Raw genomic sequence first — 25,281 nt, forward strand, 5'->3', positions numbered from 1 at the left:
GCGGATGGATTTCACTACTGGAAAGTAACAATTTTTGATAGTAAATTCTGTGGGGGAAAAAAATGTTGTAGAATAGTTACTGCATATAGATACTTCACTGACAGTTTTAGGTACTGAATAACCACACTGATCAAGTTATTGCAGGGTGCCTCATACTTTGTAGAGTAGTTGTAAGTATCTGTGTTGTTGGCAGTGGTTTTAGAGATGTTTAAAGTGACAATGAAAAAGATTATCTTTGCAAATGGCTACCTCAATACACTAACAGAAACTGGTGACATGATCTCTTTAAATTATTTTTTTGTACTTGCAGGCTAGCTCATTTTATTTGAACAAATTTCTTCCCCAGCTGATCAAATGTTTCCAAATGCTAGCTTGTATTTGCATGTGTGTTGCTAAGATAAAAATAATGACATGGGAATAGGTGAAAATGCAAAAAAAAAAAAAAAAAAATAATAATAATAATAATAATGATGATAATAAAAAAATTTGATTGCACTCATTGGATCACTAACTTGAATTAGATATAGTGGATGATTTATACTTACATATCATACATTTATAATTTTCAATGGAAAAAATATTCCCAGCTGCTGTAGTTTTCCAAAACAGATCTCTCAGCCATATGGAAATGCAAATTGCAAATTCAGTGCACAACAGAGTAATCCCTTGAAACAGAGCAACCAATTGCATTAAGCAACCACAATTAATATGCTTAAAACTCATACAAAGGAACTTTATATTTAGCTTCAAAGAGCACGTAAAAATAATTTTGCAGTTATGAACTGTGGATTACTTAGCAGTATTTTACTATACACAGGATTTTCTTGTGGTTTACCTAGGATGATGATGATGTTAACTATAGCTACTTCAGGTGGAAGGACTCAGAAGCAATGATGGACATCTTAATCATTATTTTACATGTGAAATGACTTCTGATCTTTAAGTATTGCCTTATACTAAGAAAGGAATCTTTCCACCCAACTGCAGCTAGTCCCACAGCTGTGGCAGGTTAATTTAATTCTAGTTATTTCTTCAGAAGTGGAAGAGGCCAACAGTGCAAAGAGTTTCATTCTGTGCTAATATCAGAAGACTTTCAAATAGTAATATATTTTATTAGCTAATTAATAAATAGCTAACTTAAAACAAACAAGCAATATGGCCTTTCTAATACATTAACTTGCTCTGCAGTCTGAAAAGTTAGGTGATTTTTCCTTGGCCATAATTTACTTGTGGAGGTTGGCCCCAAAGTTAGGGCATACAGACCTAGCATTTTCAGTTTCTCCAGTTGAAAACTGATTCAAATTTGAGAGTGCCAACTATTTCTACTCAGCGTTGTTTCATGCCAGATTTTTCAGTTTTATTTAATGTTGTTAGATGTTGCTCTATACATAACACATTGAAATGCAAACAGGGTACCATTGCTGTACTAGTTATTCTGTGAAATAGAATTTTCACTGAATTTTCCTTTTCATGAATGTGCTAGAAAGCACCAAGTGCTTCCAGGTTCTGGCAATATTTCAAAATAATGAAATAAATACATTTCTAATAAGAATATTCTGAGGAAAATTCAGATGTTCCCTAACTAGTGGCAGTAATATTGTAGCAAACTTTAGTGTTGTGAATAATTTCAGAGAGACATGTTCTTTATTAAATAATGAATTGCCATAAACACGATTAAAGATGATATATGTGAATTCATTTTCAGTTTGTTTGTTTAATCATGTCAGAATCCTGCTAGTTATGGAAGATCACTTCGATACTCAGTTATTTATGTTAGAAACTCCAAAATCTGCTATCCAGACTTAAAAGTGCCTCTTCAGTTGGTCTTTATGAATTTACCATTATAGTCCACTGCTTTTATGCTAATGGCATTTTTGCCTATTTTGTGTAGTGAAACTTTATTTTAAGCCCTACTAGAAATTGCTGTGCTTAAGAAATAGTGTGTTCCAGGAAGTAATGTGAACATAATGTAATTAAATGAAGAAATATCTTTATCTTCCTGAAGGTAAGAGTAGAACTGAGTCACAAATGGAGCCAGTCAATGGTACAGAATAGCATTGCCTTTAGGTATTTATAAAGTCAACAAGGTAATCAAAGATGAAGCAGAAACTGGAAAAAAAAAATCTAGAAATGGTTTCTGACACTTGGAGATTGCGAAGTCATTACGGTTAGAATGTGTCACAAACCTGCTGTAAGACACAAAGTACAATTTTGACAAGGTTATATACCTTTGGAGGGAGGTACAAGTTGGTAACACAAACACCTGTATTGGAGAGGCAGGAGTGTGTTTGTTTTGCCCACACACATTTATCTTCTACTGAAAGAATGTTCATTTCTGTTGAATAAATTCTGATTTTGACCTTTATCAGCATGAAATGGAAGCCGAGTTTCTATGCAGTGTGAAATATACAGTAAGAAGACTGTCTTCTGTGCTAAAATCAGGTGTTGGTGCAAGCTGTGTAAAGTCAGTGCAATATATTCTCTTACAGCTTTTCTAATTGAGAATAGACATTTTCATAGTCATCACCTAAATCTCCTTATATGCAATGCTTTCTTTGTATCTTAAGTCCCTTACAAACTCAGACAATACATAGTGCTATTGATGTGTTTGAATATGTAGATACTTAATCATCTTTATTCCAGTTGCATGGTTCCATAGTTTGTTTTAATTATTGATGTTTTCTCTGTTATGTAGTGGCTAGGGGCAAAATTAAAAACTTGTGGCATGCTTAGATAGTCTCTCCACAAATTAGTATAAGTGCATGTGGTGGTTTTACCATGCTGGGCAGCTAAACACCGCAACTGCTCTCTCACTCCCCCTTCTTAGATGAGGAGGGGAAGAAGTAAAGCAAAGAACAACTCATGGGTTGAAATAAGGATAATTTAATTAAAGGGAAATAGTAATAATAATAATAATTAAAGAAAGATTATTATGAACTAAACAATGTAACTCAAGGAGGAAAAAAAAAGAGGGGAAAAGGAAGGGGGAAAGGAGAAAAAAAAAAGAGGAAAACAAACAAATGAAACAAATGAAGGCTATGTGGAAGTGCAGAGGAAAGAAATTACTCTCTACTTCCCACAAATGAATGATGATTGGCCACGTCCTTGAAGCAGGGCCTCAACACACGTAGCCAGTGCTCGAGAGAAGGACCGCCATTTCCATGAGAGCCCACCCCTCCCCTCTTCTTCCTGTTTCCACCTTTTATTGCTGAGTGTGACATCACATGGTATGGAATATCCTTTTGGGTGGTTTAGGTCAGCTGCCCTGGTGATGTTTCTCTTCTCACCTTTTGCCCACCCCCTAGGAGGGTTAGAGAGAGGCCCAATGCTGTGCCAGCACTGCTCAGCAGCAGGCACAACACTGGTGTGATAACACTGCTGTTCCAGCTACAAGTGCAGAGCACAGCACTGTATGGGCTGCTGCAGGGAAAGTTAACATTCCAGCCAGACCTAGTACAGTGCATGGAAGTTAATCTTAGAAAGCAGACATGTCTAAAGAGTACAAAATCATATAAATACCCTAATATAAATTATTAGGGTGACAGAGAATACTAGATAGGTTTAATAAAGAGAGGTATATAGCATCGTGGTCATGATACTTCCCTTACTTGGATCAAAACAGACTCACTCACTGAAGTAGTGTAAAAGCTGTTCTTACAGAACAGCTGAGCTCTCTGCAGCACAGAACTGCATAAAGAATTAGATCATAAGTGGGGAAGTTACAGATTATCATAATTTATCATAATTTTCATGCCTCTCTCTCAAGTTTTCCAGTTTTTAATGTCCAGACCTTGGAACTTTCCAAACATCATGGGAACATAGATTTAAATACCAAATAGGATGTTTGTTTTTGTGTTTACTTTTACATGTATAAATCCAGGACATATTTATGCAAGTCTTGGTGTGCTATTATGGACCATCAAACTGCCATGCTATTTCCTGAGTCTGTAGAGAAGACATTGGTGTTAACAGTGATTTACAGATAACATTGTGATTTATGTCCCCAGGAGCTTTGTTAGAGAGGAAGTGATTGTGAAACAGGAAACTGGGCATTGTATAAAAACATCCATAACTAAGTCACTGGAGAAAAAAGCTACAAAGAGTAATTTATGAAATGTATTGCTCTTTTTTTGTATAAAAATGTATTTCTCATTGTGTGCAGCCAGATGTTCTAATTGTTGATAGTAATACGAGCGACTAATTTGATTTAAAACTGACTTTTTAATTGAACCTTAGCACTCAAGTGGAAGAAAAAGAAATCAGTAACAGAAGTAGCAATACTTTGGTGTGATCAGGGTTTGGTTATCTTTTCTGGATTGAAAAAACTTTTAAGCCAAGGAGAGAAAGAAATGAATGTGAACAAAAGGAATGTTCAAACTTATGTAAGCATATAATTGTCTTGTATTCAAGAGTTCATACATGCTTAGCATTAGTAATCGGGAGCAAGTATCATGATGTTTTGCTCTATAGTGAAATCTTAGTAAAAAGCCATGTGCAAAAGCTGTTTTATGTTGTCTAGAACTAACCTAACCTTATATAATCAGAATGAAAAGATTGCTTGTACATCTTATTTTTTCCCACCTTTTTTAATGGTTTAGCATATATCCATAATCCATTTCTTTTTGACCAAATTCTTCTAACTCTTCTTTATTCTTCCTAATGGCATACAAGCTGAATGGAATCCTTAAATAGTTCTGAGGATGACAATCATAGCAATGATATAGCAATGGGAAGGAATTGCAAACTCTTCTGCTTACATTGCTTGAAGGTTTGGGGTGGGCGTAGGGTTGATAGCTTAGTTACTAAACTGGTGAATAGATGAAGTGTGGTCACTGGGGAGTAGAAGATACTCAGATAAGTATATCCACTTTGATTTGGGAATATAGTTTTTCTTCCTTGGGTGACTAGGCAGAACAAACAGCATATTAAAACTCTTGGGAAAACTGCTATTAAGAAAACAACAAGCAGTTTGCAAGGGAAGCTAGCCTTATTTAAAATCTAAGAAGGGAGAATAAAATGAGTGTAAACTCAAAATGAAAATCTGAAGTTGATCTTATACACTCAGCTGAAGCTACCAAACTAATTGCTAAGCAGCTGAGGACAGATGCATTTTCATACGAATGTTAGTTCGTAGTCTATGTCAGGTTGAAGACTGCCAGCCAAATTCCATATATTCGAAGGGATAAATTTCCTATTTTTTTTTGTTTATTCTCCTCTTCTCCCTTGAGAATGGAAGAAAACATTCTGTCTTTGAAAAGAATAGTTTATGAAGACAATATTATAATGAGAAAAAATGTTTAGCCCTTATCTAAACTTATTAAGCCTGTCTGAAATTAAATCTGCTTGTTTTACAGACTGAAAAGGTGAAGGCATAACTACACAATTGTTGTCATAGAGCAAGCTCTACAGCAATTGCCATTTAATAAATATATCAATATTTATGGAGGGAAGAGTTAGAGTAATGAGGAAAGGCTCACCTGTCTGATCTGAAATTGGTTAGAAATAAGGTTAGAGAAAACTATAGATAATTTTGTCTCTCCTTGCTTTTTTGAGCCCTGGAACAGAATACATACATTGTTTTTCTATTGTGAGTGGTAGACTGTTTAAACATTTTCTCTTTTATTTGAAGGAAAAAGCAGATTAAATTAGCAGGATAATCAGTTGTAGAGAAGAAAAGTTATTGTTTAAGTTGGTAAAGCTCTTTCCAGTGTTCCCAAACAAGAAACTGTAGTGTTCTGACATTGGTTGGAGGAATGAATGCGAAACAAAACATTTGAGCTGCACTGGATTAGAAGGAGGTTTTAATGCTGAAGTCTGTTTTGTTAGGTTGTTGGTGCTCCCCATTCCCCTGCCCCCAGGTACCTATCTAGGCATTGAATATTAGTCTTTCTGGGATTTCTGAGAAAATGAAAGCTGTAGGAATAATTCAGATTTGCTCTTCAAAAGATAGGGCAATATCTGCAACTTGACTTCTGTTCTTGAATTATGTTGCTTTTTACAAGTATGACAGCTTTATGGCATAGTAGTGTTCAATATGGGAATGATTTTAGGTCAAGCCAAGTCACCAATTTGCTGCAAAATGGACTGCTTCTCTAACAGTGATAAGAGCCTTGACGTAGCGACATTGGTTCAGCTGTTCAAGCTGCTTCTCTCCCAGCCCTCCCCCCACCCCTTGTACTTCTATTGCTTTGTAGGAACTCTCATGGTTTTCCTATTGTCGAGTGAATGCACCTTCTTAAGGCTGCTAACAGACACTTCTGTTTGCCTTTGTATTGGCCTGTGATAAGAGCTTTGGGATGAGTGAATGAAATGTACATCCCTTGTGTAACTTTTCTATATCTATTTAAGCTTATTAATTTTTATGTACCTAAAGAGAAACAACATCTCTTTGTGGCCTTTTAAATTTTGGATGAAGGATAGTAAAACAAATGGGAAGTCTCATCAAGGCAATTGGTTTAGTTTTACTTCTATTTATCAGAGTTAAAGGACAAGAAGGCAAATATGTTGAACTATTTTAAGTATAGAAAATGAAAGGATCAGGGAAGAATTAAGCTTTATAACTTTGGGAAAAAAATATCCCCTTCTCTCTTAATCCGAATTAAAATATTAATGCCAAAACTAAAAGTCCCTTGCAGAATCATCATTTATGTGCATCGTTCCTTCCTCCTGCCGCAGTACTTCAGCAGGCTCCAACAATAAACATCACTTGATGAGAGCACTACAGAATTCTTCAGTGATTTCAGCATCTATACTGTCCTGTATAATAGGTCATAGCTTTGAAAAGCATATTTGGGAAAGTACTTATTGGAGCTGAATCATAAAGCGTTCTTACATGTGGTAGTGAATTCTGCTAACGCTTTAATGTTAAATTTGGGGATGTGCTGCTGCCCTCTACTGTCTGATCCACGAGGAGTAGGTTTTATCTAGTGAAGCATGCAACAAAAATATTCTGAAAAGAACAACCTAGGCTTAGGAGCAAAGAAAGAGGATTCATATTAGTCTCCTACACGAGAAGGATTAAATCTTTTACCTGCATCATAAAATCACTTTCTTCTGTAAAGTGACTAAAATTACGGCAGTTTTGGAAAAGTGAAAGGACACTAAACCCATTAATATTTTAAGCCATTTCATGTCTACTAGTAACATTGATGCTAAGTATTAGCAGTAAATCACAGAAAGCATGCAATAAAGTATTTGAATTTTTCAGGGAACACTTTCATCCAATGTAGAATCCATGAACCATATAGCCTCTGAATGATATTAAAAACTTATCTTTCAGCTTAACTTTGTAATAAAAGAATCTAAATGCACCTTTAATTTCAAAGGAGAACGTAAGAACATAAATCTCATTCTCTGATTTAGTGCAAAACCACACAAATTTCCTGGTTAGTCACAGTATGCAAGATTAGAACAATAGATGCTTACTTTTCAATTGTAGTAGCTTCTCCATGAAAAGAGTGACCAGTAATAGTAATAATAGTAAATGGTGGTAGTCTAACATAAATGTTCAAAGACACTTGTTCAGTTTTACTGCATTGACAGTGTGGGGCTTTCACATACAAAGCATTTACATATCATGGTGTGTTCTTTCAAGAGGTTGAGAGAGTTCTGTGTTTAGGACATAATATTTTTATTCTTTAAATTATGCCATTTTGCCTCTATCATGTGTAATATTGAAGATTCTTCACTTTTGTAGCTACGGATGAATAGCTCGAGGCACCCTTTTTTCCCTTTAAAATGCAAATTCTTACATTAAATTGTTCTGAGCTTCTGAGAGGCTGCTCAAGTTAGCTTCCTTGAGATGTGCAGAAACTTAACGTGTTCATGCAGGAACATGTTCATTCAGCTGTGTCCTTTGCACTTTCCTTATGCAGCTGTTATCCTGCAGTAACAGGAAGAAGGTTGACTGCTGCTATTGAGTGCACGTTAAAAATCTTTGGCAGGATTTATCAAGTAGTTTATTAACTCCTGTGGTGGATTTATATAAATTTTTGTGTTGTGGACCTATTTTAAATTCTCTGTAACATCTCAAGATAAAGATTATCATTTTGAGCTTGAGCTTTAAGGCCACATATAGAAATGCTAGAAATGCATTCTCTCCCCTTATTCACCCCTTCAGAAAATATTAATACTTTTAAGAAATCCTTCTTGTATAGGTACATCTCTTCAAACACACATCCTGTTCCCTAACACCACCATCTCTTCTGTCTCCATCTACTTGCCACTTACTTCTGACAATGAAGTTCTGACCGGCACACAGTGGGTTTCCTTTTTATTCCCTTTTCTTCCCACTCTGTAAGTAAGAACCAAGGAAAGTTGTAAAAGCTGTAAAAAAAAAAAAAAAAAAAAAAAAAAAAGGCTTATTTTTGAAGTTATTTAATGTCATTTGGATGACGAACTCTATGAGTCAGTTTTTAGCTGTACTATCAAAAAAGATGGAAACGAGGAGAAAGTGAGCAAGGTGGATAAAGAACATCTGTGAAATAAGATTTTGAAAATAGGACAATACTCATTAGAAGAAAAAGTAGATCTGAATTCTAAATGTTTTCCAAACTGGAGAAAAAAAAGACTGCTATGATTTTGGCCAAACCGATTAGTTGGCTTAACTGATTTCTGTGTTTCCGTTGAGGTAAGAAGAATAAGGCCTAATGTAAAATAAATGTTGGCATGACAGTTCTTGTTTGAAAGTGATGATAATGGTAACTGCTGTGAAGTGACCAGCTTAATGGAATTTTTTTTCTCCCCATTACTTTGAGTCTAAATTTGGGTGACAAGAACACTATAACCTGGTACATACTGGTTTATCTTATGTTTGTCAGATTTTATTACTTCTAGTAATGTGCAGTTGCTACTAAATATTGACACCTCATTGTTGCTTTCAATTTAAATGTCTTTGTAAGAGAGGAAAGACATCAGGAAAAAACAAAATAATTTTCTTACTTTGCATTTATTTATTACTGAATGGGTTGAAGCCAGACTTCCTTTTCTGTATTTATATGGTTGCTTGATACATTAGCAGCCTTAACTATATCTATATATTTTTACAGGAAAACATGATGATTTAGAATGAGCTGTGTGAAGAATTACTGCCAGTGCATGTACACGTGTAAATCCATTACCAGATTACAGTTTTGTCCTTTTTAATTGTCTGGAATTCTGGGACAAACATTACTTTGTCTTGCAGAAAGGGTGGTGGCGGTGTTCACATACATGCACACTGATGATCAGCTACCTTAAATTGGCAAAAATAATTAGGCTTCAAAATGTTTACTTGAAGTAATTAACTGAAGACTTAGGAAAACAAATGGTAGCAAAAACTGATGATGTATTCTGTGAATAAATGTTAAAAGTAATGTAGGTGACTGATGTATTTCTGTTTGTAATGCAGAACAGAACAACCCAGCTTGAATTATTTCTAGATTTCTGCCAGGTTTTATAGATCAGATTTAGTTCATTAATGTAAGACATCTTTAAACCCCGTTTTCTCTCAGTCCCTGGAGGTGTGACACTGCATTACATACTCATTCTGCTAGGCACGATGGGGAATTGCTAAAATACTTGGCATGAGGATAGGAATAGCATTTCTTTCCCCAAGTTTAATTTAGAAACAGTTTTCATAGGAAAACTTGCATTAAAATAGGTGTTACACATTTAAAAAAAAAAAAAAAAGGAAGCTGGAATGGCTACTTCCACGTTATAGTCTTATCCATAATGTACAGGGATGCTCCTGGGACATGGATCAGGTACCTGTTGAAAATAGCCCTTTGGCCAGATGAATACTTTTTTTTTTCTCTTGCTGTACCAGATGGTACAAGTGTAAGACCTGATGGCACATAGCCCTGCACTTCCTGAAATGACACTGAACTTTTTTATAAATTTCTAATATGTGAAATTGCAAAAGGAAGTTTGGCCAGTCTATAAATTGCCAGTACTCAAACAAAGAAAAATTAACATATAGTCACAGAAGTGCTGACTATTAACAGTCCTCCTTGATGGAGGAGAAAATATTCTTGTCAAAGTTCTTGTCAGATTAGCAAAGCTATAGAAAAGCATTAGATGTTGCTATAAAGAAACCTTGGGTGAGAATGCCAAACCTGAGCTTGAAACATGTAGTGGGAATTGTGTACTTTACATAAAAACTAAATGACCTTGTTAAAATTTTACTAGTAACACTTCAGCTGCTTTGTGAGCTAACTCCACAAATTGTAATTGCTGAAGTTGCTTCTATATATAAAGTCTATCTATGAAGTTCGGAGGCCTTAAAAAATTCCTCAGTGTTATGGAATGAATTATATAATGGAAAAATACTTTTTTTTTTAATGTGTATTAATAATTTACTCCCAATGTCTGAGGAGTTGAAGATTTAATGAAAACTACGATATTGTGGACTTGAGCAGCAATTATGATCACAATGTGTTCATGGAGATGAGTTCAAAAATGGAAATTGTATTTGTCAATTCAGTTCTAGTAAATGGATGAGTTTTGCCGGATAAGTTTATTTGGTAGCATGAAGTAATTTAAGTTCTTAATTCACCCTAGTAGAACAAAACTTACTACAGTAACTGTCTTTCACTCAGCATACTGATTAATATATTATACCTTCCTTCCCTTCCTTCTGACTCATCCTCTGTTACCCGCATTAAGTAGCTCCTGAAACATGAAGTGGCTAATGAGTGAATAAATCTGTATCAATAACATACTGTATTTTGAATTTCATTTCTGTTGAGGCTAGGAAAGCATCTGTTCCAACACAAAATGTTGGCTACATTTAGTATGTGTGAAGATACAATGAAAGTAATCTTCAGGCTTTCATCTCAGCTTTGGTGGACTACAGGGATAAGAGGCATGGTGTTTATGTTTGACCTTTTGATGACAAGCCTCACTGAGATTCTCAGAAATGGGAGGCAGTGGAATAAGAATAACTGGAGAAGTTGCTTTTTGCTTAAAGCTTATTACTTGGTTTACACATTAGTATTAGATAGAATGGGAAGAACAGTAAAAGGAGAGTTTTAAAAAAACAAAACAAAACAAAAAACACAAAAAAAACAAAAATAAACTGAGCTCTGTGGAACTGTAGAATGTTACTATAGATAGGTTGCAAGACAAAAGAGCTGTCTTGGCATGTTTATGGCTCAAAGATGTGCAGCCTCATCTGCAGAACTCCTTTCTATCCTAAGGAGTTTTCTTAGGAATTTCATACTTCAGCTAGCACACTAAAATGTAGGTTTAATCACTGCATTTTGTCTCAATTTTTGATTTATCATTTTGGTCTGTCATGACCCCATTTTCTGTCTCTTAGCTTGGCTCTTAATTTCCCACATATGTGGTTATTGGAGTGATTTGTTGAGAAACATAAACCTGTATTGGTTGGTTGGGTACTTTTGGACATGTGACATATGCAACAGCAAATATCAAAACTCAGATGCTGAAGTCCCACGTGGTACATGCTATCTAATGCTTAGCTGACCGCTGTTGATTTGGAAGTTTCCAAGCTAACTGCATGACATCTGCAACATGTTTATTTTCATGGAATTTTGTGAGGCTTTAGCAAAGGAAGAGATAATGTTTAGTGTGTTAAAACACTAAACACAGTGGGTTGTCTCTGTATCAGGTCTTAAAACAGTAAACACAGTGGGTTGTCTCGGTATCAGATCTCATGCAATAGTATTTTGCATAGGGAAAAACATAGCAAGAATAATTCATCAGTTCATTGCTTAGATTTATTATGTGAAATAAAAACAAAAATCTGTCTTGACTCTCTAGTAGTACTGTGATACTGGAGAAAAAAACTGTTTCTCAGCAGTGGAAGAAGAAAATGATTCCTTCTGTTCCTCTGAAGTAGAAGGGTACTCAGTGGCTGGCAGTGAATGAGCAATTCCATTGTGAAGAGGGGTCGTTTTATTTTATTTCCTGTTATGGTAAGAAAATTACTTTTTTCAAAGTCACATTTTACTTCACGATCAGAGCTTAGCAAATGTTCTTTGGTTTCTTTAACTTCTCAGTTGTGCTTGAAAAATTCTTATTAAGGTCTGCCTTCAAAATGTTGCCTTCTCTTTTATTCAAAGAGTTAGCTGTGCTCAGTCATGTTAGAAAATAGGAGCATTGCTGGATACTTTGACTTTTTCCCTCTCCATTATTCAGCAGCCCGCAAATGTTGACTTTAAATAAAGACAGTATAGTCCTTCGTGCTGTGAAACTATTAGATTGAGGGATCATTTGCTGCACAATTGACAATTTTTTATAAAATCCTAATTTCCTTTGCTGCTACTTTTAAGAGAAATGTTGTTTAGTATTCCCTCTTTTTCAGCCCAAATAAAAGGATGTAATGATGAATGATGTTTTTCTTGGAAGTTAATTTTTCTGTTCTACCATCTTTACTGCAGGCCATCCAGTTCTCATGTTATCTTGTAGTTTTGATTTTCATCACATTTCTATACATAAAAGTGGAATCTTAACTTTACTACTTTTCTACTTTTAGCAGTAAACTTCATCATAGTTACTTCACTCTTCAATGCAGTGCAAAAACAGAAACATATTTCATTAAGTGTTATTGGTTGTTCTAGGCTTTTTATGGCCTGGAAGAAGCAATGGGACTGCTCTTTGGATAGAACTTTGGAGCTAACTAATGAGAGTTCTGGGGTAGCCTGCAGTCATAAATACACTTGCCAATTTAACTTTTGGACAAGTAAACATGCCCTTCATTTTGAGAGTGTTAAGTTAATTCGTCTTCTCTCTTCTTACATAGCTTAATCTCTCTCCTGTACCATCAAATGACAATCTCATACATTATTAATCCCATTTGATGTTAAGCTGTACAAAAAGTTCTGCTTGCTGCCAAGGTTCAAGATTATAGAGCATTGCCTGTGGTTTGTGCTGTGATGCTTGACTCTCTAAGGAAAGCAGAGAAACTGTGGAAAGGTAACACTGATTTTAGTTTAACACTTGATCTCTGCAAGCATGTAGAGGACAAAGTTCTTCAGGAAGAAGTAAGGGATGCTGAAAAACATCATCCAAAAGTAGCTGTTGAACTGTTCTGAGAGGACTTGCTTTGTGTAGTTAAGCATGGCACTTACCCTCTGCAAGCCAGTTGTGCTATAAGAGTAGCTGGGCCAGTTTATCAATACTAGAGCTTCTGTAGTAAGTCTTCAGAACTTGCTGGTGATTACTTGTAATCTTCCAAATAATTCTTGTAGTTTAGCAGAGATGAAAGTTTCTAGTTTGTTGTGTTGTGTGTGCCCTCTAGGTAATAACTTAAACAATTTAAAGGAGAAGGAGAGTGCACTTATTTAAGATGAACCAAACAAAATTTGTGTGTCCTTCTGGTAAACAGTCTAGGACAAGCTGGTAAGTAGTGAGTTCACTACTCCAGGGAAGGTGCCTGCCTGGAGCAGAGGGCACAGTGGGACGCCAGTCTAATAGAAGCATTAAAAAGCACTGTGTGAGATATTCTTGTCAGCTGCTGGGATTTTCTGCACTGGAGAAAACCATGTACCCATCTATCTCCCCATGGAAAGAGAGGAGGGTGTCTTAAAGACCTTGTGTTCTGGGTTCTCTCATCTAGCAATTCTCAGCTTCTCTGAGTTTAGAATTTTCTTGTTCTAGTTCTTATTTTTTTAAAATTTATTTTTTATTTGTTATAAAGTAACTGTACTTCTCATTCTTCAGTGTGCTGGTGGAAATTCAAGGAGGAATTGCTAACGTATAGTAAGAGGTGGGTAAAGTGGCAGGGAACTCTTCTTTTATCATGAGGGAATCAGTGTTAATAAGTCAGATCAGTGATTTTTATTTAGTCAAAATAAAAACACCAAAAACATATGTTTACTTGCTTTACCAGCTTTCATAAAATTTTGGAGAAAAAAGGTTGCTGCCAAGCTTTCCAAGGGGAATATTTCACAGAAGTATTTTAACCTTTATAGCTTACAAAACCAATTGGCTTCTTTTTTCTTATAAAGTTTTTTTTTTTTTTTTTTTTTTTTTTTTTTTTTTTTTGCTGAGATTCTACTGCAGCAAAGCTTTAGATGTGAGGAAAAATACCAGCTCTGAAAGAAATGACTGGACTGCCTTCTAGTGGTTTTGGTTATAGGCTACTCTTTACAAAAAAGAACTCATCTCTTCAAGTAAATCATATTCCAGATTTAATAAGCTCCCCCCAGAATCTTAGTATTGAACAACTAAAAGTGTATTCTATGATATTTGCTCTTTAAGAAGCACAAGGCAGATCATACTAGCCACTTAAGGTGGGCTGGTTGCGTAATCTTAAGAGAAGTCCTTTAACCTGTTTCTATTATTTTGGGTAGTATAGAGGCATCTACTGCTACATCAGGAGAGGTTAATTTTAAAATAAATGGCTCAACTTTTTAATTCCTTTGGATAGTGTTTAAAAAAAAAAAAGTGATAAAGTCCCAAGGAAAGTAATGTGGTGTTAATCATTTTAAATTTGATTTGTGTCATCAGACAGTAGCAAAAGAGCACCTTATACAAAAGTAGTGAAGACATTGATCTGAGAAGGTGTAGGGGATTTGAATGTTTGGTATTAAGTAAATAAACAGACCTAAATTGTTGCAACTCCCTCATAATTTTTCTTGGTGTCATAGCAAGTATTATTGTACACTTCTCTTCTGCTACTGCTTGTCAGTAGGAAATATTAAGATCTCTGTAAATAGATGCATGTTTTACTGGGTTCTGACTTTAATGTACATACAGTATGTTCTCCTGATGACTCATATAGTTCATCTTCATGTTAACAGAAATGAAAGCCTATCGTTATTACCATCAACAGCTTTATTATGAATTTCCAACTTTGTGTACCCTTTCATGATTGTTTTGTTTCCCATCAGGGACCAAAACTTACACTGGTGAGAGTGAAGATTTTTTTTTCTCCTGTTAGAATGATAGGGCAGAAATGATATCTTAAGTAATATCCTGAAATCAGAACACTTTAGAATGCTCTTAACTTCAGTAAGAGTCCTAGAATTGACATCTTATTGGAAATTTATTGTGAAGAGAAAAATTATGCTTCTGAAGTTTGGTGCAAATTATCTTCCAGAAATAACATAATTAGATATGCAGAGATTTTATTGCTTTTTCCTGTATGCTGATACTTCAAATAAATAAGAAAATTAGAGCAGGGCAGTGTCAACTTTATTTGGAGGTTATATTAAAGGCAATTCTCTATGATAAAGATGTGCAGATACAGTTGAAGAGCTGTAGAGATCACTACATTTCTAGTAGGGTAGGTTAAGGTGCACTTTACAAGAAGGTAACTAGTTGCAAAATTAAACCTTAAGTAAGTTGGCAGAGAAGTTAAGTAGTGAGATCTTAGTTTTAATCTGGATAACAGCCTTGCAAAGATGCTGAAGGAAACTGATAACTGAAGTGTGACACAGATTGAGTTAAATGAAGGGATAGGTATGTACAGAAATGGCAGCAGTGCTCAAGGACACTATAATATAGAGGGTGACAGGAGACTCTTGAATCAGCAAATTATGATCAAATTTGTGAAGAGGCTGACTACTGGAAAAGATTGATAACCTTCAGTCTGAAGTATTAGTGTACATAGGCTCTTAAATCTGTCATTAAACTTGAAAGAAGGCAGTTACAACTTATATTGACAAAGATAAGTACCATGTGGAGGCAAAAGTCATGAGAGGTATTAAAAATGGTCCAGCTATTTACTAATACTGTAAAAATAACACTTATGACTAGAGGAGGAGAAGTAACTTCCACTGGTGTCAGAAGAATCCTGTGTTAAAATATGGCTGTTACTGTAATTTTTTTTTTCAATTGCTTTCAAAGAATGTTTGTGATACCTTTGATAAAAGTAAAATCATTATTTTGAATTTGTGTATGTTCACAGGCTTACTGGTGTTAATGTCAATCTGATTACCTGTGTTTTCTTAGTCAGCATTGGTGAGTAACACAGCTAAATAGTTTGTAAGTTTGAACCTGGAAAAAATATTGTTTATATCTCATCAGGAATGATTTTTGTAAGCAAAAAAAAAAAAAATCACTAACTGAAAATCACTGACTGAAGCTGATGGAGATTAAGTTAAAATGGATAATATTTCACTTTCGGCCGTTACATTCTTTTTGATGATTTGTATTTCCCAGCAGTGAAAGCCTGTGGTGGCTATGAAAATTGGGCATTTTAAAGGTCAAGAATCACAGTATGGTGAACTTGTCTTTTGTGGTAGTTTTGTTCCTATGTGCCGAACGCTAGATTTCTGGCTTACAAGATTCTCTTCCTCGTCCTTGTGAGAAATAGAAATGAGGATTAACTGAAAACTCTTCTACTCAACTATGTATACAAGGCTATTTTTTTCAACTCTGCATGGAGGGAAATTTTGACTTTTTTTTTTTTTTGGGGGGGGGCTCTTTTTGAAGTTCTTAGTGTTTAATTGTACTGTGTTTTTTTTTTTAAGATTCCATTTGAATTACCGACTTCATTCTGAAACTGAAATTTTGATTCTGTATATGACCTTACCTTATAAGAATACAGAATAAATAACAGCTAAGGAGAAGAGACCATGATTCCATTACTGCTTATGAGTGATATAACTCCTTTTGAACAGTTCCTTTGAGGCAGCACAGAAAATGCATGGTGCTAGAGAGCAGGCCCTGAAAAAACTTACTAATCCTTCAAGTATTTTTTTCCTTGGGAATAGTTCATTATTTTTATTATTTTTTTCCCAACCTGTGATTGAGGTTTTCATGCTTGGGAGTTTCTAACTATGTCATAGTTTATGTAGCTATTTTATTGTGCTAAGTCACCCATGGAACTTGAAGTTTTTAGTTTAAGTACAAGCCTTTAATCTCAGTACACTGTAGTCTATGGTAGCCTTAGGGATGTTCAAAACTTCTAGCTAATATTCTTTGCTTATCTTGGGGGCCAGCTGAATGCAAAGCAGGCTTTTTATCATTCTACTTCAGTATCTTTAGACATTGCCCTGATTTCTGTAATAAAATGACACATGCATTTTACATTATCAATATAGTAGTTATCCAACAGAAACACATAAATGGGAATTAGTGTTTGTCAAGTAATTGAAGTGTTCATCTTAATTCAGTTTGGTTCTAGATTTCTGTCATAAAAGATTGGATAGGTTTCTTGCAAGTTCTTATATCTCATTTACATCTCTGATGTCTTCATGACCGCTCTAAATCTCTGAGGAGAACTAAGGTATAGATTAAAAACCTTTCCTCCTTAAAAATGTTGAGCTACCTGACAGTAATCAATTAAAAACACAGGCTGGAGGTAGGATTAAACTAACCAAGAAGGTAGTTTAAAAATAGGCTTTAAAACTCAAATCATTATTGACCAGAAATTCTTCAGGGACATTAACAATGTATTTGATAGTTGCCAAGGAAACACAACCTTCCCAGTGGCAGTATGCATTGCACGTAATAACTAACTGAAGTAATTCTGACAAAGACTGATCTACTTGGCCATATCTATTCTTCCTTTAGTGTCTGAAAAAACTGCAAATGTGTTTACATTCAGGTAGATTAGTTCTCACTGTATATGCTGCACCATTACAGCTTCATATTTGAAGTTGCAATTCAATTCAAAACAAAAACAGGATATCAGTTTTTCCTGATTGAAACACTGTCATTTTGCAATGAAACAGGCAGTAGATGTGTGTCTGGCCTGCCATTCTTGATTAACCATAGGGCGTTTGGAGGAGGCAAAAGCTATTTGCATAATTGTATTATGTTTATGCTATATATTGATGCAATACAGAATCAGTGTATTCAACCCAGAAAGTCTAAAATAGCAGCAGACAGTTTTGCAGAGCTTCATAGTGTATTTTAACATGTATGTGTAGAACTCTATACCACTGTAGCAAATGCAGCATGAACTTGATTTATTTTTTGTGCCTGAGGGTAAATGGAAGTGTTGAGAGTAAGAAATTTCCTGTTCAGATATGGTGGAAGTGCAGTGAAGAACCTAGGGAGTAATCCCAATCCATTAAAAATATAAGAAAATAACACATTATTTAAGATTGGTACTGAGGTATCAAATTATGGTAATGGAAGCAAAGCAAAATTGCCAAAATGGATCTTCTACCCAAGTGACCAACCTGATTTCTTGAAGTGCTAAAAAGATCTAAAAGAAACGAGAAAATACCTGTCAAAGTGTAGACTGTCCTCATCGCAGTCTACAACTTCCTCGTAAGGGGGTGTCGAGAGACAGGAGACCTTTTCTCCATTAACACCAGCGACAGGACCCGCGGGAATGGAGTTAAGCTGAGGCAGGGGAAGTTTAGGCTGGACATCAGGAAGGGGTTCTTCACAGAGAGAGTGGTTGCACACTGGAACAGGCTCCCCAGGGAAGTGGTCACTGCACCGAGCCTGACTGAATTTAAGAAGAGATTGGACTGTGCACTTAGTCACATGGTCTGAACTTTTGGGTAGACCTGTGCGGTGTCAAGAGTTGGACTTGATGATCCTTAAGGGTCCCTTCCAACTCAGGATATTCTATGATTCTATGAAAGTGGCATGTGTAACATCAGAAAGATAGGGGTTTCAATTCTGCGTTCCTTAGTGCTGTAACTGAATCAAGGTGACCTGGTCTATGCATAACTTCCTTAATTGTAATGAATGTTTTAGACTCAAGTTGGTATTTGAAGTGTTACACATAGTCATGACATATATAGCACTCTTTGAGGAGACTACTGTTGAGGCTGTGGAGGCTTGTAACTCAAGTTACTGATGAGGAGAAATTGTTTCTGAAAACTTGGATTTGCAGTGAAGCTTTGGTAATTGTGAGCATTTCTGTCTTTCAGTGCTTCTAGTCACAACACTGTTACATGTGTGATGAAGTGTTTGATAACGTACTTGGATGAGGCCTTTCTACAGGATCTTGAGATCTGTAAGTGTGTGAGCCCTCATTACTACTTTCCAGGCAGGAAATACTCTCACATCTAAGCAAGTAGTATCAGCCTATGTATGGGACACTGCAATAGAAAGTGAGCATGTCTGCAGTGTTAATTACATTAATTCAAGTAAGTAGGTGACACAAATTTATAGTCTCCTGAGAAATATTCAGAAAATTGTTTTTTTTTTTTTTTTTTTTTTTTTTTTTTTTTTTTTTTTTTTTTTTTTTTGCCAAAGACACATTTTCAGAATTTCACCATGCTTGCAGAATTGATCCTTCTACATTAAGGACATTTTTTTTATAATTTAGCAGTACGTAATTCTTATTTCATTTTGATGTTGGCATTTGGATATTCTTTTAATGGGTTTTACTAAGAAAAAAAAAATAATGATTTGATTAAACAGTGGCTGAAATAATCCCAGAAGCTGTCTTTTACACCATAAATTAATGCATGTTGTTGTCGTATCTTTTATATAACTGATTGGTCCTTTCTCCCCTCTCCTCCCCTCCCCATGTTTAGGTTGATCTCCATTTTACAAAATAAATCATAGCTAAAATTCAGTGAAGACCTTCCTATATTTTAACCTGCGTCAAATATGCTTGAATCCATTATCCAAGCACAGTTGGGAAACGGATCACAGCTCTTGCTTGCTGCCATGTTGCTGTGATCTTTGGCAGCTAGAACACCTTTTCTAAGGGGGAGAAAGAATGACTGAGAATGGCTTGAATTAAATATGTATCTCATCTTTATAGAGGAGTCAAGAAGAGATTAAAATCATAAAAGCATTTCCTGAGGCACATAATCTACCTAGACCTAAATTATTCAGAAAATCGTAACTTTTTTTTCTGAAACTTTGAAATACATGTGCTGTAACTTCAGTGAAGCATCCGTGAGTTCGTTGTTTTTATACTGGCATGAAATGAAATATATCTTAATTTGGGATTTCTAACTGGGTATTTTATAAAGATGCTGTACACTAACTGTTCACACTTAAATATTTCCAACACAAAGATATCAATGGCCAGGCCATAAGCATTGCATAAATTTATCTAAAAATGCAACAGATAATCAGTTAAATTATTACAAATCAATCCTTGAATAATTGTAATAAATTCTGTAAAAAAAGCATCGTAGTTTACCTTTGTGTGGAGCAAGCAAAGTGTAGTAATTTTCCAAATGTATTTCTATTTTGTTTACCTTGATCAAATTCAAATGTTTAGTACATGCATGCAAGGAATAGTCAAGCATGTCTTTGGATTTGGAAGTGATGCATGTCATCTCTTTTGGCTTCTTTTATCAAAGAGCTAATTAAAAATCAAAGTAATATAAACAGTCAAAATGAAACCTTCAATAGAATTTAAGTTGTATGCTACTGCCATGAGAAGCATTTTTTATATGGCTCCAAAAATAAGAATTTCAGAGCTTGTTTTGAATTCAGAAATGAAACTTGCAATGAAGTTTTAGACTAAACTCAAGATGCTTGCTTAAGGTTTAAAAAATAAATTGTTCTTTGATGTTCAACTTTGGATGCTCTCTTTGGGGTGAGGGGAGACAAATCTAGTTGCATTTGATGTCATTGGTATAGAAGTATTTGTTCATCTTAAACTTCAGAACTATGAGCAAAAAGCAGGCCTTCTTTGAGTACTAATAGAGATGTTTGGTGACTTACCTTCTTTAATTACTATCTCAGTAGTACAAACATCCCTTGTTCTTACAGTGACGTGATGCTAGCGTGGATAAGTAAGAATAGGAATTCATCTTTTTCTGTGGCTGTTTTTTTGCTGTTAAAGTTAAGAATATAGTGCAGAAAAGAAGGTACAAAAGTACATTCTGCTAGTACATTCAATGTCTTTGCTCTCTGAAACATAATCAAAATTGTTTATTCAATATTTGTAGAACATTTGACTGTCAGGCCATTAATAAAATGTCTTTTTTTGAGAACATTCATATCTTAGCTGGAGCAACAAAAATTCTGTTGTAAATAAGCAACATACTCAGATAACTTTGGGTAGTTTGGGAAAAGCTTTTCATAGAAAATGTGATACTGGCATTCTTCAAAAATTTTGATTGGAGTTTTTTAATGTTATATTAATAATAATAGAGCTGGTTTGATGTGTCCTTTTTCATATTTGCTCTATTAACAGTAATAACTATTATATTTAGTTACGGTTTCTGGATGTCTGCACTGAATTTTTTTAGGAGTGCACTAGAGACAAAAATCCAATTTTTCCTTCCTTTTCTTTATCTCCATTTTACTTCCTCCCCTTCCTTTGGATTCCATGGAATTTCTTCTTCATGTTTTGTTGTTCAAGTGTATTGCATTGAATGCAACACTGTATTTCCCGCTATCACTAAGAAATTTTAAATTCCTGTTATCATTACATGCAAGTCCTTTTGCAGGTTTATTATATTTCCCTCAGGCCATTGTCTCAGCCCTCTTTTATATCAAATGATTATGATATAAATGGATCTTGTATTTTAAATGAGTACTGATGTAAATTGCTAATGGTGTAATGGTGTATTTTGTGGTTGTATTTGTTGCTTTTTAACTTTATGAATGTTGATTCCCAAGGAATAAAGATTTACTGTGGAGGAAATGCTTGAATTTTATTTATTTAGTTAGTTATTTTAGTTCTGGAGCTGAGGTGAACATTGACAATTATGACCAACCAAACACAGAGCTCAGAACTCAAGTGTTTTACAAGGCAATCAAACTGGTTCAGTCAAACACACATACAAGAAGATGACAAAGAAACAGTAAAGCCAACACTTACTGTCAAATCATGTTAAAATGTTAGTTAAAGCATGTATGGATGATATTCTTCAAAAATATTTTTTCTATTTAATAACATGAGAAGCTTGATTTAAAAACAAACAAACAAAACATTAGTTAAAAATGGGAACTGAACTTCTGATACGATTTTTTTTTAAAAAAGGGTAATGTGCCATTGGCAACAGAGGGAAGAGGAACGAAAGGAGTAAAGGTTACTAAAGACTGCTATGTACATGCTTATATGCATGTAGTTTTGTCTGAGGAAGGAAAAAAAATGTGCAAACGTGTTCCAAGTTACGATGAAGGGCCTACTTATTTAATCCTTATCACTTCTGCAGCTTGGTTGTAGATCTGTTCTGCTGCTAGCTTCTCTCAGCAGTCTCCTACTCTGTCTTCCTAAACAGCAGCAAAGTCTATTCAGCTGCTGCAATATGGAGGAGTAGAAAGGAAAAACAGTGATCAAGAAGCCAGCAATATATGAGCAATCTTTAGCAGTGTTCTCCTTGAGCTTTAAGTAAGCAAGCGGCAAGGAAAGGAGAACAGGAATGGGCAGATACCATCTTTTCTGTCAAAATGACTGTGGCTAAACAGTAAATGGTACACCAGAAGGAAACTGATAACACATAGCTACACCATCTGTTATGGTGGGAGTATCCGTATGGAATGAAGATCATAGAATCATAGCATGGCTTGGGTTGGAAGAGACCTTAAAGTCCATCCTATTCCAACCCCCTGCCATGGGCAGGAACACCTCCCAGCAGCCCAGGCTGCCCAAGTTCCATCCAGCCTACCTTTGGGCATTTCCAGGGATAGGGCAGCCACAGCTCTGGGCAGCCTGGCTCAGGGCCTCACCACCCTCATGGTGAAGAATTTCTTCCTTATATCTGATATAAATATAACCTTTTGAAGTTTAGAGCCATTCCCTTTGTCCTATTGCTATGTACCCATGTAAAAAGTCTCCATCTTTTTTTATAAGCCCTGTTCAAGTACCGAAAATCTGCTATAAGGTCTGCCCAGAGCCTCCTCTTCTCCAGGCTGAACAACCCAGTGCTTTCACTGGAGAGGTGCTCCAGACTTCTGAGCATCCTCAAGGCCTCCTTTATGTTGTACTCGAATAAGTGAAATGAAGCTGCTACTGATTATCTATCTTGTATCTAGTATCTTGTTGGAGTAGGATGGAGTTTATTTTCCATCTCCTCAATAGTGTTAAAATTGTACCTATTTTGTGATATCAGAGGGCCCAGCTTTGCTCACACCAATGGTAATCAGAAGTGGTGAGGGAGGAAAAATGAATATTTTAAGGATAGATGGCAGGTGTTATGGCCATGCTCTGTTTCACCACTTGCTGTGACTTGTGGCTTCAGGTAATTGCGTATGCACTAATCTAAACTAAGAAGAGAGCAAGTAAGTAAAGAAGTAACTTTCTAAACTAGTAGCTCTGAATGTGTTCTGTGCTTGACAAAAACCTTCATGTTAGTATGGAGAGGAACTTGAAAAAGACTGTTATGCGTTATAATCATTTATTGTATGCTTTGCTAACTTTGCCAAGTCAGCTGTGCTTTCTCTAACTCAAGGCAGTATAACTTGATTTTAAGATACATTGCTAGCTAGGATGATAATATACTAAAGTTTCTTGAAGTGTCTCAGTTCCTTTAAATATGGACTTGAGCACACTGTAAAGGACAAACGTTCTGTATAGTGTTTCATGTGCTGTATGGTGTTTCACATGCTTACTTGCATGTGGCTGTTGTAGAAGAATGGTAAGGGTTACTGAAGGGGTGAAAATAAAGGATCTCGTTAATTCATGACGATTTAATTAAAACATCTTGTGCTTTTCTATTCTAAAATGAGAATTTGAATTGGTAGTAAATAGGTAAATTGGCATTATTACATGTTGACAGTCTCTGCAACAGCAGTATCTCAGTAGTTCATGTGGTGATAAGCCTGAAACTTATTTAAATTCTTTCAGTAAGAAAACACCTTTTCTTTGGGGGGAGAGAGGAATACAAGAAAAGTAATTTTTAATGTCAGATATCTAATGTCTACATGCTGTGGAAAATGACCTTGTTACAGGTATAGCGCTTACTGTTAATCTGGAGGTAGAGTGATAAGGATCTAAAGTATAATCTTATGGTCCTGTAGCTCAGAGTTTCATCATATTACTATCTGACTGTTGTAGTTATACCCATCCAGAGATCCTGAGGTACTCAGGCAAATTATATATAATTGGTTATTTTGGTCACTGTTTACTGAACCTGCTCAATGCCAGTTTCTGCTAGATGACAACTCAACCATTTTTTGTGCTAGTGATAATGCTACTTTGAATGCCAATGTAATAAGAACACTGATTGGAAGAAAACTAAACTGAGTACTTGGTGTGTCCTAGAGTTTCCAGCCAACGTAGTCAATAAGGTTTCACAGATGTTGAGACTGATATTATTGTTACTTTTAAAAAAAATAATTAATAAAGGATAGGGGAGCCTGGACCAGTGAGAGTGGCTTTTTTGCAGCACCAGAAATAATTGCAAGTATTTTATATAGTGTAGCCAGTAGAATTTTTATTTGCACTAGGGAGCTTTAAAAAAAATAAAATAAAAGCAAAAGCACTCTTGCTGCATGTTAAAATACTACATAATTATCTGTCCCAAAAAGAACTGCCTTGAGGTAAGGGATAGGACTGTGATCCCTTAGGGTACCTTCCAGATCTGTGATATCTGAAAACCAAACTGATCTCTGTTGGGTAGCAGCTATCAGGGTGACTATTCACCTTTTACAAAGCTCCAAGACAAAAGATAATCTACAATATCAAAGCAAGGTGTCAAGGACATCAAGAAATATGAAGTAACTTTGCTCTACGCTCTCTTAAATACAAGTTTCAAATTGTATCTGAGGAAATTCACTATCAGAAACTATTAACATATATTATGTAATGATACAATTATTATTTAGCTGAGTAAACCTCAGCTGACCTTTACTCCTTATTAAACTACAATGAAACAAACTTATAGATTAGCCCTTAAAGGTTAATCTTCCTTAGGTTTATAAATGAATTTTGACAGGGTCTTGTTTTATCTTGATTGACCCAAATTAGAAAGAAGATGGAAATAGATTAAGGTTATTGACGTAGTGATGCAAAGAATCAGATAGCTTTAGCCAAGAAAAACTGATTTGCAACACCAAAGAAATGACAGCCATGTTCCAAGGTCATCTTTTCTATTTGTTTTTGTTCTTGTTTTTGTAAGCAATAACTCATTCTGTGGGGATGTAATGAAGCTGGTGTGTATAGTATGGTTGCAATCAGCAGTTAGGGAACAGACACAAAATATGTGGTAAGGAGTTCTTTATTGGCTTAGTTACTCCAAGCTGTCACCAGGTCAGGGCAAAGGCAAATAGTACTTTCCAGCTCACATTATTACCACATTATCTATTTGAGATAGCGTATATACAAACTTGAAAATTCCAGGGTTTCCAACATTTTTCTTGGTGTTTTTTTTTTTTTGTTTGTTTGTTTGTTTTGTTTTGTTCTGTTGTGGGTGTTGATTTGTTTGTTTTCTTACTGTAAGTCAGTTGACTCGCAAGGTCTAACTGAGTTGCCGTTCTTAATACATGTATGCTGGCTGTTTACTAGTG

The 25,281-nt window shown here is 35.4% G+C and overlaps 1 long non-coding RNA gene across 1 annotated transcript in view; it reads left to right on the plus strand.

The window, feature by feature from the left end:
* Positions 1-21,475, plus strand: part of LOC137863717 (uncharacterized) — a 29,576-nt gene extending 8,101 nt beyond the window's left edge. The window contains exons 3-5 of the long non-coding RNA XR_011101070.1: positions 15,857-15,909; positions 18,786-18,871; positions 19,398-21,475. This is a non-coding gene — a long non-coding RNA (uncharacterized lncRNA). The remainder of the gene's footprint in view (positions 1-15,856; positions 15,910-18,785; positions 18,872-19,397) is intronic.
* Positions 21,476-25,281: the final 3,806 nt, after the last annotated feature.

Source organism: Anas acuta, chromosome 13, assembly GCF_963932015.1.
Source record: "Anas acuta chromosome 13, bAnaAcu1.1, whole genome shotgun sequence".
NCBI classification, from domain to species: Eukaryota; Metazoa; Chordata; class Aves; order Anseriformes; family Anatidae; genus Anas; species Anas acuta.